Here is a 16,550-nt window from a genome sequence, read left to right on the forward strand (position 1 = left end):
GTGGCAGGGAGGAGTGGGGTTGGGGGACAGTCCTTGAGTGTTTGCATTTGTAGATGGCTGTGCCGTTGCCCCAAGACTTTCAACCTTCTACATGGTGCAATATCAGCAACACCGGAACGAAGCCAATCTGCAGAACAAATGGGGTACTGTTCAACACTTCCACTCCAGAACCAAGATCACTCTAACTTCAATCATCACACTGAGGTTTGCAGATGATGCATGTCTGTGCATGCTCCGAGACAGAGTTCTAATTTGCCGTAGACTCACTAACTGAAGCATAGGAGAAACAACAGGTCTTGCAACTGTGCACAAGCAAAGTACCTCTACTAACCTGTCTTTGCCTTGCAACTTTGCCCCCTCCCACCAAATATCCAGGTCCACAATAAGACCCTGGAATGCTGGCTACTTTCCATGTTTTGGGAACCACCTCCCGACAAAGGCAAATGTGATGGTGAATCTTATTAGCAATATGCCAGCACAGTCTTTAGTCATCTGAAGAAGTGTTTGAGAATAAAAATCTCAAACCTTGCACAGAACTTGTCTATAAGGCAAGAGTAATCCTTGCTCAGTGCCATTTTCTACCCCCACTCCCACTGCCCCCTCCCTGGACTGCTTCTGTGGCACAGGCTATCCACAGGAGGTATCAGTGCACTGGAAAAGTACCACCAAAGCTCTGCCACGACCTAAAGATTAGCAGGTGGATAGAGGACATGAGTCGAGGACGTTCTTAAAGTCTCCTTGGGATGGGTGGAGGGGTGGGGAATGTAATCTCCCATCATTTTGTGGGAATCATTGGCCCTTGACTACTAACAGTGGAGAAGGAGAATTCAGAATGGCATTGAGAACCTCATGTCTATTTATTGGGAGCACACAAAGAAACACAGTGGAAAGGACACACCCCCACCCCCTTCTCAAACAGCCTGCTCTGTCAAAAACCTCTTGACCCACGGTGTCCACAGTTCCCACGTTGGCCTCATCAGGAACCTCAGAAGCCTCACAGGAGGGAAGTCATCCTCAACCCTGGGGGGGACTACCTAGTTTGAAGAGATTTGGTATATCACCAAAGACTTGCAAATTTCTATAGCTGTACTGGTTGCATCACAGCCTGGTATGGAAGCTCCAATGCACACGATCACAAGAGACTGCAGAGAGTTGTAGACTCAGCCAGCTCCATCATGGGCACAACCCTCCCCACCATCAAGGAAATCTTCAAGAGGTGGTGCCTTAAGAAGGTGGCATAGATCACTTAGGACCCTCACCATCTGTGACATGTCCTCTTCTCATTACTCCATCAGGGAGGAGGCGCAGGAGCCTGAAGACCCACATTCAACGATTCAGAAACTGCTTCCCCTTTGCCATCAGATTTCTGAACTGTCCGTGAACCCATAAACACTACCTCATTTTTCCTTTTATTTTGCACTATTTATTTATTTATTTTGTAATTTATAGTCATTTTATGTCTTTGCACTGTACTGCTGCTGCAAATGAGACAGTGATAATAAATCTGATTCTGCCTAAGAAAAATAATAGGTTTGTAATTTTAAAGCCAATATTTTAGACACAAGAAAGACTGCAGATGCTGGAAATCTGGAGCAACACACTCCTGATGAAGGGTCTCGACCCAAAACGTCAACTATCCATTTCCCTCCATAGATGCTGCCTTACCTGCTGAGTTCCTCCAGCATTTTGTGTGTTGCTCCAATATTTTACCTGTAGTTTTCTGATCACCTTTATGAGCTTCCCCTAAAATTGATTTTGAGAATTTTGCAGCACCAGGTGGGTGGCGTCTGTGTGCTTGCTCCCTGAACTAATGATGCTGACACTGGTTCAGTCATTTAGTGGTCAAATTGGATCTTTCCTGATAGTTCTATAATGCTGCTGTTAAGGTAATGGATGAATTGTGAGAATAAGTGCCAGGAGCAGGTGGATGATCTCTGCCTATCTGTTATCTGAATCATTGAATTACATCAGCTATGTGGCAACTGTTTGAAACTGGGCCAGACTGTCTGCAGTTCTGGAGCCAAGGTTAACCCCAAATTAAGTTTTGGACCTCGTTCTAAGATTGCCTGTTTCTACCAATGTAATGTCACCTGACTCTAACTTGGACTTTGTCTCTGTACATCCATGTCTGGAAACACTTAGAGTAGACTCAGTAAGTCTCCTCTTGGCCACCCTCTGTTCCCTGTGAACAAGGATACCCAAAGCTCTGCTGCTGCCTGAACTTTCATCATGTCCTGCTCACTGAACGCTCCTATGCTTTGTGACCTACACTAGCTCCCTCAATTTTTAATAACTTAAAATAGTTTTTCAATCCCTCCTATCGACTCAGTCCTCCCTATCTCCTCTTAATCTTCTCCAGACTCTAACTCACTGAGATGCACATGCCTCCAATTTCAGCCTCAGGCCTATCCCTAAAGTTGATTTGCTTCATTGGTGCCCATGCCTTCAACCAACAAGGCTCTGAGTTTTAGAATTCCCTCCTTAATCCCCTCCATTCTGCTCCCCGACTCCCCCTCCCCTTAAGGCAATCCTTAAAACCTGTTGCTTTTTAGTTGAGCTTTTGGTCCTTGCCCTAGCATCTCCCTATGCAGTGCAGTCACTCTTTTACACAGGATTTGAACTACCCTGGGATGTTTTTGCTGTGTTAGTCACTATGTGGATGGAGGTTATTGTTGAATGGTGCAGCACAGAGGGAAACCATTCAGCCCGTTGGGTCTGTGCTAGCTGAATGGAAAGCAATTCAATTAATTCCACTTGCTCCTTTTTCATGTATCCCTGTACTTTAATCTCCCAATTATTTATCAAGTTCTGTTTGAAAGATTACTGATGAATCTGTAGCATTTTGTTGAAGCTCTTGAATTTGGCCTAAACAATGTTGTTATTTTTAAATTATTGCTTTTTGGGGTGAACTCTGGCTCACCATTAACTTAATAGTTTGAATTGCAACACAGTTTCTAGCTTGTCAAAAATGTGCAGTGAAATAGCAACACATGATTGTATCCTTGTCAAGATTTGTTGGACTTGCCATACTCGAAGATATCGCTAAGCTAAGTTCTGCTCTGAATACTGGAAAACGGAGGAATATTGTAAATGTTGGCAGCTTCAGCTTCTCCAAGGGGAAAAATGTCAAGTGTGATAGCAAAGTTTTGTATTGACTGTTTCTGTGCCATTTCCTTCTGCTTCCAAGTGGATTTTGATTATCTCTTGTTTCCAGTTTCTACCCTTTGTTTCTCTCTCTCTCTCTCTGGCTCGCCTGCCACACCACTGCTTCCTGTCTTCTGCTTTCCTCCTCAGGGTCTGTGGTAACTTTGGATAACAAGGCTGAACTGTGTCTGTCCCATTTCCTGCACTTTTGCTTTTGTTTCTTATTTCCCCTCCCAGCATGCCAGTAAAGTTCCCCTTGCCTTTGTCCACCCCACCAGCCTCTGCATCCAAAGGTAATCCAGTGCCATTTTTGCTGCCTCCAGAGTCAAAGGACCTTGCGTTCTCTGCCAGTCATCCATCAACATCCTAAGGGAATTGTTCCCTCCAGCATCCTGACATTCCCTTCCCGTCCACGTGCATTAGATGCAACATAAGCCCTTTCATCTTTCCTTTCTCTGAACTCCTTTGAGGTGCAAAGTAATTTACTACTTGCAGTTCAGTGTTCTTTCTCTTACTGCACATGAGCGGGTCCCCCATATCAAGTTGACCAAATAGTTGGCTGCCTTGTGAAATATGTCCATTCAGTCCACAAGCTTCCAAATGTACTTCACAGCCAATCTAAAACTCTGCCCCCTTTTTGCTCCTTTGCTATCCAGATAATATTCAATAAAAGCTCAAAGAACAATCCCTCATCTTTTCACTTAAGCACTTTATAATTCCCCCGTTCAACATTGAGTTCATAAAATTCTGATCAAAAATCTGTTGAAAGAGCTTTGATAACTCTGCTACTGTTGTTTACACTGACTTGAGATCTATCTTCCATTTTCTTGCCCTGTTTCCATTCCCTTTTGGTGTGGACGCTTTTGTAGTCATTTAACCTCTCTTGCCTTTCACCTTCTTAAGCCCTTCCCTTTTTGTTCTTCTTCTCATTCACATTCTTGCTTAAACCCATCGCCTCTCTAACTTGGTGAAGTTCTGATAATAAGGGGCTTGATCTTTTGGTGGTCTGCCGGAGTTACTGGCATAAGTGATGGCTCTCGCAGGGCTTTCCTGTTGGAGGTTACAGTCTGCGTTAGACTAATTTTTGAATAGCCTCCCTGTTAATCCAGCAGGGGTCTCCCACTTCATGGAGTTCGGTACTCCACAGGAATCACTTGGTCCTTGTGTTGGGCCAAGAGATTCCTGGGTAGTGGAGTGCAAGGAGGAAGTCTCCCCCCCCCCCCCCCACACACACCCATGATCCAGGCAGCACCAATGTGAGACAGTACCTCGGACTGCAGAATGTAAGGAGGTTCATATGTACCACTGGCTAGCAGGTTCGAACAAGAACAACTGACCCATATTGGATTCCTGATAGAAAAAACTTGGGAAATTTAAGAGGAGTGGCAGAGAGTTTTGTTTTTAAATAAGGGGCTGTCTGGAATTGAAGCAGAATGAATCTGTGATTTGGAACTAATTCAAATACACCAATGTGATCATCGGATCTTTCCCTTCTAGTCACATTGATGTAACAACTTGAGACTAACACAGAGGCTGGTGCAAGAAAGTCTGATTCTGATTAGGTCTGCCTTTGCGACATCAGCAGTAAACGTGAGCTAAAACAACAGAAAATACTGGAGGCACTCAGCAGGTCAGACAGTATCCATGGAGGGAGTAATGGAGTTAATGTTTAAGATGAATGTTCTTTCATCAGAAGGGTCTGAACTGATGTGGCTGTACAGCACCGTATGTGCTGTGCTCAGCAACAACTGGATATTAAAAAAAACAGTAAAATTGTTCAGAGCTGTGTTGGCCAAACCTTGATACTTTGGTACTGTTCTTTTCAAATGCTCTTTTGTGGAATATTTAAGTAACTATTCTATGGCCTCTGTCTTTATTACTTGTTTTCTTGCATTTTTGTAGGATTAAGCACACTTTGAACTACAGGCCTTCCCCAGCTTAAGAAAACCCAACTTATCTACAGCCCACATATACGAACAAGTGTTTAGGAGTGCAGCAGTATGGATTTGCTAACTGCTGCTGGCATCTTCTGGCCTGTGAGAACTCGGTTCGCGGCCATGTTTCCAACTTGTGAACAGTTTGGGTTAGGAGCAGTTTACAGGAATAGAACCCTTTCATAAACTGGGGAGGACCTGTAGTTATTTGGGCAATTGCAGCTCAGAGATTGCAAGTTTGAAACTATTCTGACTGGTCACGGGTTGGAAGAACCTGACACTGCAGGGCCTCGCTGGTCAGCTATGGGTGCACTCCTTTTAGCTGATTGCATCTGGGAGCACCTGGGGGGGAGAGAAACCTATGATCCGCAGAAGACATGGTCTAATGGGCTATTGATCCTTATAATTGACTTACTCTCCCACAGGTATTGGCTGAGCAGCATTTCCTCCCTATTTTGGATTTTCGTCAACTACATTATCTTGCCCTTGTGCAGGTGTTAGGTGGTGCCCATTGAAGGCTGATTTTTAAAGAATGTAAAATTCATTGTTTTCCTGAAATAGGAAATGTTATGTTTTTCAAATAAAAACCTTATCGAGTATTAATTTTGGAAAATGTTAACATAATGAAATTACTTCAACCTCCGATTTGTTGAAGGCTGTACACTTCAAGCTTCACATATCAAGCTTTAGCTACTGTATAATCTTAAATCCTGAAACAAGTCAAAATCCAGAATACTAGGCCAGATCATCCACGTTACTGCCATCACTGCTGGTACTTAACTGTGTTTTGGGGTCAGAAAGTGGATGACTTGGTGGAAACATTGGCCAGTTGCTGACCTTTTGATCACTGCCTTGTCAATGTTGCCACACCACAGGGAGCTTGGAACTTCCTGGCCTTTGTATTGGTGTGTATGATTTCTGCTATTAGAGATGTGGGCTCTCTGCCAATTTTTTTCAGCGCACCTGTACCGATGAGTGAGACTCTGAGAAGGAGCAGGCTCTCTGACTCATTTGGCCACTTGGGTTTGGACATGGGAGAGTAGTTCTACGCCAAAAGGCTGTTTTGAAAAGAAATTTATTTACAAAACTGCAGCTCATCACTTAATTTTCAGTCGTCTTATTTGTGGCCAGTCAATTGTTGATTATTCTCTGCAAATCGTAAAGATATCTGTATCCTTCATTTTTGATACCAGACCCAGAAGAGCAGGCATTGCCTTAATCTTGCATGCTTTGAGCAAAGCGAAGTTGATAATGGACACTTCTAAGTGATCAGATTTATAATGTTTATTGCTCATGACTTTATAATTTTCTTTTATAATTACACCCATGATAGTTGTGCCCCAGATCTCACCGTCTCAGAAATAAGTGACTTTTTACATTCTTCGTTATTACTCATATTACCTTCAGCTGATGTTGAAGCTGGAGCTGGAACTGGCTGGGCAGTTTATTCCATTACTCACTGGTGATCTGGGTTGTGCAGGAGCATCCGTAATCTCAGCCATTTTTTTTTCCTCTGTTTGGCAGGTGTTCCTTCTATTTTAGCACTTCGTATTTTTATTATGGTCATTAAAGTAAAATTGCCAGTAATCTCGGAAGTCCAAACTCCACTTTTTGATCATTTCTTGTAACCTCTGTTTTTCTACTTTCACTTCCAGTATTAGCAGCTGGCATTACATTATCAGTTACTGATCATAATTTAAATCAAATTCACCAGCCGAAGGAGTAGGACCAGCTCTCATCAATGTTTTAATTCTTTACCCACCCTGAAATATACAGTTAAATCTCAGCAAAGTATCTTGTGTTGTATTTTACTGCTTGGGGAGGGGTGGTTGGGGAATTATTTGGTTACATGGAATGGTCTGAAGAATTGACCTACCTCCTTTTATTATCTAAGTTCACTATTTGTTCTCGGTAGATATTTTATCTCAGCAACAACAACTGTTAACTGTATAGGTGTAGGAGCTTTTAGCTAATTAACGACCCTTTCTGTTCCTTTAAAATACTTATGGTTAGAAGATAACAAGAATTATTTAGCTAAATGTTGTCTGGATCCAGTTCTTCACAATACTTAGGGCAGTATCCATGGTCAGAGCAGTCATATGGCATAAATTCCCTCTCATTACTAGTTTACCTTCTGCTTGAACAAATACCTAGTTTTTAGTAACATTATTGGAGATGATTTAACTTTATTCCCACAATATGTTTCAGGCCTTGCCTCTCTACCACAGCACTGATGTAAAAATAGAGCATTCCGTCTAGTGTCTCTTTCCCTTAACAACTCCGTTGCATAAGCACTGAATATAATGTCATCAGCACGTGCAAAGACAAGTAACTTGGTTATCAATGCACGCCAAAGAGGTCTGCACTCAAGGTTTGCCAGTGAATTGTAGTGTCGAACTCTGTCAGGCTGCGGCTGTAACTACAAAGATAAAAAAACGCCTAATGGCAGGACAACCAATCTGGCCATTAAGTGTCTGCAACGAATTGTTCCCCTTAATGGGAGAAACATAAATTATATACATCTTAACTTTGAAATATGATGCCTTAGATCCATTAAGTAGTTTAAGAACTTTTTATAGCTATTTCTGTATGAAAGCATGTCTGGAATTTGTAGTTTTTAGATACTTTGTTCTGACACAGGAAGCAAATGCTGTGTGTTGTAGAGTAATGCAAATTATGCAGTGTTATAATGGAAAGATGCAGTTAATAATTCCTACATGGGAAATAGAATTATGTGCAAAACCTCAAGATGTGTGACAAAGGAAGTGCATTTGGTCTATTGAAACATAGTCAAGTGAAGTACGTGCCATTTCATGTGGCCTAGCACTAAGTTCTGATTTTTGTCATAACTTGTTCTTGTGAGGTGGGGGGAATTGCAGATGAATGGCTATTTCCCTAGCATCTATTTTAGATAAGCTTGAAGCACAGCTAGATGCCAGTCTTGCTAAGTTAAAGTACAAGAGGAACAAAATATGCTGGAAGAATAGCCTTTCCTGTGCATAATTTTCCTCTGTATTTCCACTGCAATGTTTCAAGTTGCATCTGGAAGTTTTTTTTAAATAAGGTCAACATTTTAATAGTTCTGAGGTAAAAATTGATATATTAAATAATAATAGACTTCATGTAGAATAAGTCATACATGGGTCCTCATGCTTAACTCTTCAGAAATTTAATTTGAAATACGGTTAATCAATTTTCTTTTCCTCCCTCATGGGTCTAAATATCTCCTTTTCATATGGAAGCAAAGACAGTGCATTAATATTTGTGTTCAGTGGTGTATGAAAATATTTCATAACCTTTATATGATTAACAATATATCGAATTATTTCAAATTATCAGCGAGCCTTCATATTTTTATCTTGCTTGGCACAGTTCAAAATTTCCATTGATGATTTTGTTTTCGGAACAAGTAATTTTTATCAAAATTTCAAAATAATACCAAACTAGGAAGGACGTAGTACACAAAAATACAATATAATGCTGGAAGGCAGAAGAAAATCTACAGACTGGTTGATTAAACAGTAAATTAGCTTTAAAAATGATAAATATGAGATGATGCAGTATGATAGGAAAGCAGATAGATTATGCATATCATAATACTGTATATAAAAATGATGAATTGGGTAGAGGAGCAAAGTGATCCAAGATTACAGAAAAGCAGATCATCATTGCAAGTTAGCAAATCAATTAATGATAACAAAGCATTGGATTTGTTTCTGAAATACCGAATTCAGAAGCAGTGAAACTTTGAGTAGGAACCTGTTGAAGCTGCACTTGGATTATGCTTGGTTATGTTCTCTATACCATAACATAAGCACTGGAGAAAGAACCAGTGATAGTTGCCAATGCTGAGAGGTAACAGCTGTCAGGAAAGGTTAAATATTGGAACTGTTATCCCTCCCTTAGAAAAGAAATTTAAAGGATACCTATTTGAGTTTGTTAAAATTATGAATGGGTTAAAGAGGGTAGATGTGGTGAGAATGTTCCCATGAACTATACATACAAAAGAGTATGTAAAAGTCATAGGGAATTAGGGAGGAACTGGAGAGAGTGGTTAGAATGTAGATAACACTACAGCAAGTGTTGAAGGAAAATGCCTAGGATGCTTTCAGAAGGAATCACTTTGAGTCCATTAGAGATGAAATTGGAAAAAAGTGCTAAAAAGGCTGAGAGGAGATAGATGGAAGGGGAGATTTGCTTGGTGTGCAAGTACCAGCACAGACTTGTTGGGCCAAGAGGCCTGTCCTATGCTGCATGTTTGTAACTCAATGAATTTAACAAGTCTGGTGCTTGAAATAAGTTAAGAAATTGAATGAATATTTTATCTGTCTTCGCAGATTATAACACAAAAATCCTGGTTGAGAACTGGTCTGGATTTAATGAAGGAAATTGGCATCAGTAAACAAATAACGCAGAAATTAATGGAACAGAAAACTACGTTGCAACTTGTCTTGTATAACGTTCATACAGATCAATTCATTACATAACATTGAGGTAGTACAAGGTAAAACAATAACAGAGTGCAGAATAAAGTGTAACAGCTACAGGGTGCAGTGCAGGTAGATAATAAGGCGCAAGGTCATAACGAGGTAGATTGTGAAGTCAAGAGTCCATCTTATCATATAAGGGAACCAAGCCTTATAACAGCAGGATAGAAGCTGTCCTTGAGCCTGGTGGTGTGTGCTTTCAGGCTTTTGTGTCTTCTGCCCGATGGGAAAGGGGAGAAGAGAGAATGTCCAGAGTGGGTGGGGTCTTTGATTATGTTGGCTGCTTTACCGAAGCAGCAAGAAGTATAGACAGAGTCCATGGAGGGGAGGCTGGTTTCTGTGATGTGCTGAACTGTGTTCACAACTCTGCAGTTTCTTGCGGTCGTGGGCAGAGTAGTTGCCATGATGCATCCAGATAGGATGCTTTCTATGGTGCATCAATAAAAGTTGGTGAGTGTAAAGGGGGACATGTCAAATTTCTTCAGCCTCCTGAGGAAGTAGAGGCGCTGGTGAGCTTTCTTGGCCATGGCATCTATATGGTTGGACCAGGACAGGTTGTTGGTGATGTTCACTCCTAGGAACTCGAAGCTTTTGACCCTCTCAACCTCAGGAGCATGTGCACCGCACCCCCCCCCCCCCCTTCCTGAAGTCAATGACCAGCTCTTTTGTTTTGCTGACATTGAGGGAAAGGTTGCTGTCATGACACCATGTTACTATGCTCTCTATCTCCTTCCTGTATTCTGACTCATTGTTATTTGAGATATACCCCACAACGGTGATATCATCTGCAAACTTGTAGTTGGAATTAGAGCAGAATCTGGCCATGCAGTCATGAGTGCATAGGGAGTAAAAGTCTGAGGGTGCAGCCCTGTGGGGCACCAGTGCTGAGTATTGATTGTCATCTTCCAAATTTGAACAGATTCTGGAACTGTTCCTGTGGATCAAAAGGTAGTAAGTGTAATTCAATATTAAAGAAAGGAGGGAGTGAAACAAGGAATTATAGACTGTCATCAGTAGTTAGGTAAATGGTTGAATCTAGTATCAAGGAAGTGATAACAGGGCACTTAGGAAATAATAAGATTGGGCTAGGTAGGCATGGATTTATGAAAGGGAAATCATGTTTGGTAAATCTGTTAGTTTTTTAAGTTGCAACTAGCAGAATGCAGATAAGGGGGAACCAGTTGATGTGTTATATTGGGGCTTTCAGAAGGCCATTTTAAGTTTTCATCTTAGGTTAATAAACAAAACTGGGGCATGTGATATTGGGGGTTATAGAGTTGTGTGGACTGAGGATTGGTTAATCTCCTGAAAACAATAGGAATAAGTGGGCCGTATTTGGGTTGGGAGGCTGTGGCTGGTCTCGCAGCAAAGATTCATAGATTCAGAGAATTATACAGCATAGGAACAGGCCCTTTGGCCTAACTTGTCCACGATGACCAAGATGCCTGTCTACGCTAATCCCATTTGCCTTCATTTGGCCCTTGTCCCTCTAAACCCTTCCATGTACCTGTCAAAATGTCTTTTAAGCATTGTAATTGTACATGCCTCTACCACTTCCTCTGGCAGCTCGTTCCACATACCCACCACCCTTGGTGCATTTGTGACAGGGCCTAGTTTTTCCCAGTTTTATCATAAGAAAGTAACCATTTAGGACTGAATTGGGAAGAAATTTCTTCAAGGAGGATAGTGAATTTTTGGAATTCTCTATTAACAGGACTGTGGCAGCTCAGCCACTGAATATTTGAAGGCAAATCAATAGAGTTTTATATATTAAGGGTATTGAGGGATATAGGGTTGGTATTGGAAAGTAGTATTGGGCTGACAGATCAGCCATGAGGGACAATTGGCCTATTTCCTCAAAAATACCTTTTATGGGAATTGTTAATTTCTGTCAATCAACCTCTCTGGCAGTGTAAATTAACCAATACAAAAGTGAAGCTTCACTACTGGATTATTAATTTTGAAAACGTTCCTTCCCCCCCATTCTGTCTCGCATTTTAACCATTTGTTCTTTATTTCTGTTCCTGTACTGGAATTGATGTTGACTGTGGCTGTTCCACTTTGCAGACTCAGATGCTTTCTTTCCCTTGCTGCAACGTATCACCTTGCTCTGTTAGCAAAGTACACGGGACATGTAATGAACAACAGATGGCTGTTTAAATGGCCTGCCACAGCAAAATTTGCTGATAGAATAATATAGATTTTTCTTGAAAGAGTAATGCTTTCAGCTTAGTTAAAGTTTGATAGCTAAGCCATAACAATTGGCTCTGTATTTAATGAGTTAAATTCAGAATAAACTGTAACATTGAAATCCAAAAACATGAATGCTTAGTTTTGCATTTGGTTTAGCTTCAATGTATGTACTGAAGTAGCCGCTTGTTGCCATCTAATCTCCTCAATGTATCTTAAAGACCAGTCCGGTTTCTCCTGAAGCTCATACCTTAAATTTCAGATAACATGGCAGTCAGGAAATGGAAATATTGTCTCAAGCTCTTCTATTAGAAAAGTCAGAAGAATTAGATTGACTCATAAGGAGAACTCATAAATTTCCAAAAATATGTTAGGAAGTGTAGGAAACATTTAGTTTTCCAATCAAACCATCTCATAATGACGTGTCAATAATAGATTAGAAATATTTTATGGCGTCAAAGTTACCATTGTACCATTCTTTTGATAGATAGACTTGCTTATAGTGCAGCCTTTTACGACTCAGATATTGCAAAGTAGTGCATGCAATTAACTTGGACTGCATTGACTGTTCAAACAGTAATAGTGCCCTCATCAAAGTGAGGAATATCCTGAGAAAGGAAGTGTCTCACGTACTAAGCCCCTTTTGAAATTCTGATCTGTTTTCAGTAAAAGGTCAGGAGCAGCCTCAGCAAAAGGAAGCCTGTGGTCTTGGAATGAGCTACTAGTGAGGTTTGTTCTCATCCTTGTGTCCAATGTAGAGATTGGAGATTTATTGCCCTGAAGAGAAACTCTTTTGAAATCAGTGCCAGCAAGTTTCACTTGAAACCAAATTAAAATTTAAAGTTCAGCTGGTGTTGCCAGCATGTAATGTTACAAAGGAAACTATTATAATTTCTCCTTTTAGCAGTTTGAATGTTACAATAGTCCATGGTGGTAGAAGGGAATAATATGTGGAGATATTTTTGAAGATGGGGCATCTTGTTTAATGTAGGTGTGATTTGTTACTGCTCACATATCACAAGCTCCGTTGATATGGTGAAATAAGAGACTACAGATAATGGAATCTGGAGCAAAATACCTGCTGGAGGAACTCGGCGAGTCGAGCAGGATCTGTGGATACTTGACATTTTGGGTTGAGACCCTGCATCAGGACTGAGAGTGTAGAGGGGAAACAGTCCGTATAAAGAGGTAAGGGGGAGGGGTAAGGCAGTGCTGGCAGACAGTAAGTGGAACCAGGTGAGGAGGGAGGTGATGGGCAGATGGAGCCTTAGGGGGATGGGTGGTGGTAGATGGAGGCTGAGATGTGATAAGTGGAGACACAAGATACTGTAGATTCTGGAAACTGGAAAGCAAGTGGATCTGGATTAGGGAGAGACGATGGGCAGATGGAACCAATGAGGAAGGGGGTTGGAGACCCAGTGGGTTAAGTGTGTGTGTGATGGGGAGGGAAAAGAAATTTGGAAATGGGGGTCCGGTGGCAGTGTGGGGGAGTTAGTAAAGAAGAGGGGTGAGAACCTGGGTGGATCAGAAGGAGAGAAAGGAACAGGGTGCGGGTTATCTGAAATTGGATTGTAGACCACCCAGGTGCAGTATTAAGGTACTGCTCTTCTAGTTTGTGTTTGGCCCTGCCCTGGCAGTGGAGAAAGCAGGGGACAGACAGGTCAGTGTGTGAATGGGAAGGGGAGTTGAAATGGCATGCAACCGGGAGCTCAAGCTGGCCTTTGCAGATAGCATATGCCGAGTCTGTGCTTGGTCTTACTATAGTAGAAGAGGCCACACAAGAGCGGCAAATGCAATACACAAGATTGGAGGAGATGCATGTGAATCTCTGCCTCACCTGGAAGGGCTAATTAGGTCCCTGGATAGTAGTGAGGGAGAAGGTGTAGAGACAGTTGCTGCATGCTCTACAGTGATACTTTGTTGTCATGATCAAAATCCTTGGTTATAAGTGCAGTTTTATAATTCTTGTTATCAAAGGGCAATTGTTTACTATGACCACAAAAAAATTCTCTATTTATAAGTGTTTAATACCTTAATATGCATAGGGATATGTAGCAGCTATGCATTATGCATTCAACAAAGGATCACACATCTTTCTACATTTCACACTTTTTGGGCTTTAGAAGTAACTTTGCAATGATCTTTCCTTAAATAAGCAAAGGTTTTTTTTGATCAGCAATTCTACTTTTAGGTTTTGGAAAGTTATTTCTTTATCATAACTGCATTTGATATAGCATTACTTCTCTGTCGTCTAGTTTAGAAAAGCTGGCTTTGTGTGCTTTTGTGGTTGTAGGCTTTTCTTAGGAAGATCTTCACAGTCAAGGATGACTTATTCCCACTCTGGGTCTGCAGGTTTTGAGGTGGTTGATGAGGCCAGTGTGGGACCTGCAGATACAGGCACACATGGGGCAAGAGTTGCTTGATGGGGTTGGTGTATGTGTAGTTTGGGAGGTGGTGCTCTCTTCGCACCACTTATGTTTGGCTTCAGTGTGTTTAGGTATGTCATCGTCAATGTCTACCTTCATTGAAAGGTGACTTCTGAGAGTAGTTAGCCTTTCCCAAAGTTCTCATTCTGGGTGGTTTATTCTAAATGGTTTGGGGCAGCAAGTTGATTGCAGACCTATTGTTTAATAGTTATTGGGTGTAAGATTTGTCCTCTCAAGTATCAATGAACAGGTCAATAACAGCTTGGAGCTTGGACTTTGACCATGTACATTTGCTTACTCAATCTTACCAGTCTCCTTAACGCCAGCTTACTTTAATAAGGTGCAATTTTCCAATACTGTACACAGATATGGCATACCTTCCACATGTGTACTGGAAAAACCCAGTTATATCTGTCAGCCATTCCTGTTGAGGTTTCCACTACCTTTGTATTGTCACATTGCCATCCAATCATGAATAAGTAATATTTTTTGCCCCAGCTAAAATTGGAAAGTATTGTGTTTTTATCTTTAACCCTACTATGATCTTTGAAGCTCACCAAGTTCAGCCAAAGTGTCTACAATGGAAACTGAAAATGCTGGAAGCACCCAGCAGGTCAGACAGCATCTCTGAAGAGAGAAGTCGAGTTTATATTTCGGGTCAAAGGTCTTCGGTTTTGCAGCCATTGGTGTTGTACTGAAATCCGCTGGTTGAATTTCTTTCTCAGTGGCCTCTGTTATAAAACTATCAAGGGTCATGGCATTGTCCTCTTCTGTTTCAACCTCAGTACATTAGGCAATCTGTTTTGCGGCTGTTGGTTGCCATTTACATTAAGATGAATAGATAACCATGATATACAAGCTAAACCTAAATAATTCTATGCTGTTGCGGCTCTGCTTTTAGAGGTAATCTAATGCTGTTGACCCATGACTGCAAAGACGTGTACACATCCAAACTAAATTGATATTTTTGTTCTGCAGTTCTTATCTGCTGGCTTTAAGATGTAGAGGTAAGGGCTGAGGCACACTTGTAATTAAAGGAGATTTTACTCATTTCCTCTATTCATCTTTGGGGGGTCAGGGTTGTTTTCTTAAGCATTTGCTCTTCCCCCTCCCCACACCCCCTCCAAAACCCTGTACCAACTCTTCTGCCTCACTTACTAGGAAGGACATAGACTTGCAAGCAATTTGAGAAGCACAAGACACCAATTCCATCAATAAGCTGTTCCAAAATCAATGAAGGAAAATAACACATCCATTCTTTCCCTGGAGCCAAAATGTACTGCTTGAAATAGGGAATCAGAAAAGTGCACAGTGTTGTGGATAAGGTATCCTCCAAACCTTATTAAATCTTAGTTTTGCGCTAAGTAGGCCCAGTACAGTCTAAGATACTGTTTGCTTAGGCTGTAGCATTTGGTGATATTTGAATTTCAGGAAGCACTTGGTGGTCAGTCTTGTCTTTCCTGTCGCCTTTAACTTCTGGCTATTCATCATACTCTAATTATCAGAGTTCTGCATGGCAGAGAATTGTTACCAGCAATGGACTTACTATACTAAACTATCCAAGTCCAGTTGTACTTTCTTCCTAAAGTCTTGATTCACAAACTTAATGGCGCCATCTGTGCTTAGCTCCTTATTGTCAATCAGCAAAATAATCTATTTTGATCTGTCTAGCGATATTACTGTTGATGTTTTGGGCTAAATTTTACAGTAAGAGTCCCTAGTGTGTTATTTCAAAATAATCACTCATGGTTGGGTAAAATATGTGAATACAATGTATCTGATCTGGTAGTGATTATTGCTAAAACCACCAGAGAAACATTTTTAGCTGACCTGAATTTAATAGCCTCAAAGAATATGATATCATCCCAGAAAATTTTAACAAAAGGAACAGTATTATCACACAAACTGCATAACAAATGACTGATTCATCAGAATATTTTCTTTTGTAACTTTTCTTGCAGTGTCCATTGAATTTGCTGAAGATCCCTTCCACTTCTGCAACACTTCCTGCTGCCTCCTATCAGGAGTTAACATCTTATTTGGGCTCCTACGTGTGATTTGATCCATGCCTCTTCCTGCTGCCTGCCATTGACTGATCTCCATTGGTGTAAAAGATAGTTCCAAAAAGGTAACTGCCTCTTCTATGCTGAACTGTTTCTTGCTCAGGCTTCCATCTTATATTTCCAAGTTGTAGCTCAGTTTATTCTATTTAAATCCTTTATCTGCAGATATATTGTTCGTCTTACCTCCATGTCCTCCAGCCTTGGTCTCTTTTGTATAACCTACCTTTCAGCTCCATCACAGGTACTGAAGCCTTCAGTCACCATGGCCTCTCCTCATCCCCTCTGTGTTGCTTTTTTTCCTGTTGA

The 16,550-nt window shown here is 41.1% G+C and overlaps 1 protein-coding gene across 8 annotated transcripts in view; it reads left to right on the forward strand.

The window, feature by feature from the left end:
- sema4d (sema domain, immunoglobulin domain (Ig), transmembrane domain (TM) and short cytoplasmic domain, (semaphorin) 4D) overlaps positions 1–16,550 on the forward strand; it is a 145,306-nt gene that overhangs the window by 42,260 nt on the left and 86,496 nt on the right. For 6 of the 8 annotated variants that reach the window (XM_052019966.1, XM_052019965.1, XM_052019962.1 and 3 more), the window contains exon 2: positions 16,143–16,309. The gene's annotated coding sequence lies outside the window, so the exon portion shown is untranslated. Of the gene's footprint in view, positions 1–4,665; positions 4,775–12,434; positions 12,485–16,142; positions 16,310–16,550 lie in introns of those variants that run through there. The other 2 variants (XM_052019963.1, XM_052019964.1) reach the window with 2 other exon arrangements.

The sequence above is a fragment of the Pristis pectinata genome, chromosome 7 (genome assembly GCF_009764475.1).
Source record: "Pristis pectinata isolate sPriPec2 chromosome 7, sPriPec2.1.pri, whole genome shotgun sequence".
Classification (NCBI taxonomy): domain Eukaryota; kingdom Metazoa; phylum Chordata; class Chondrichthyes; order Rhinopristiformes; family Pristidae; genus Pristis; species Pristis pectinata.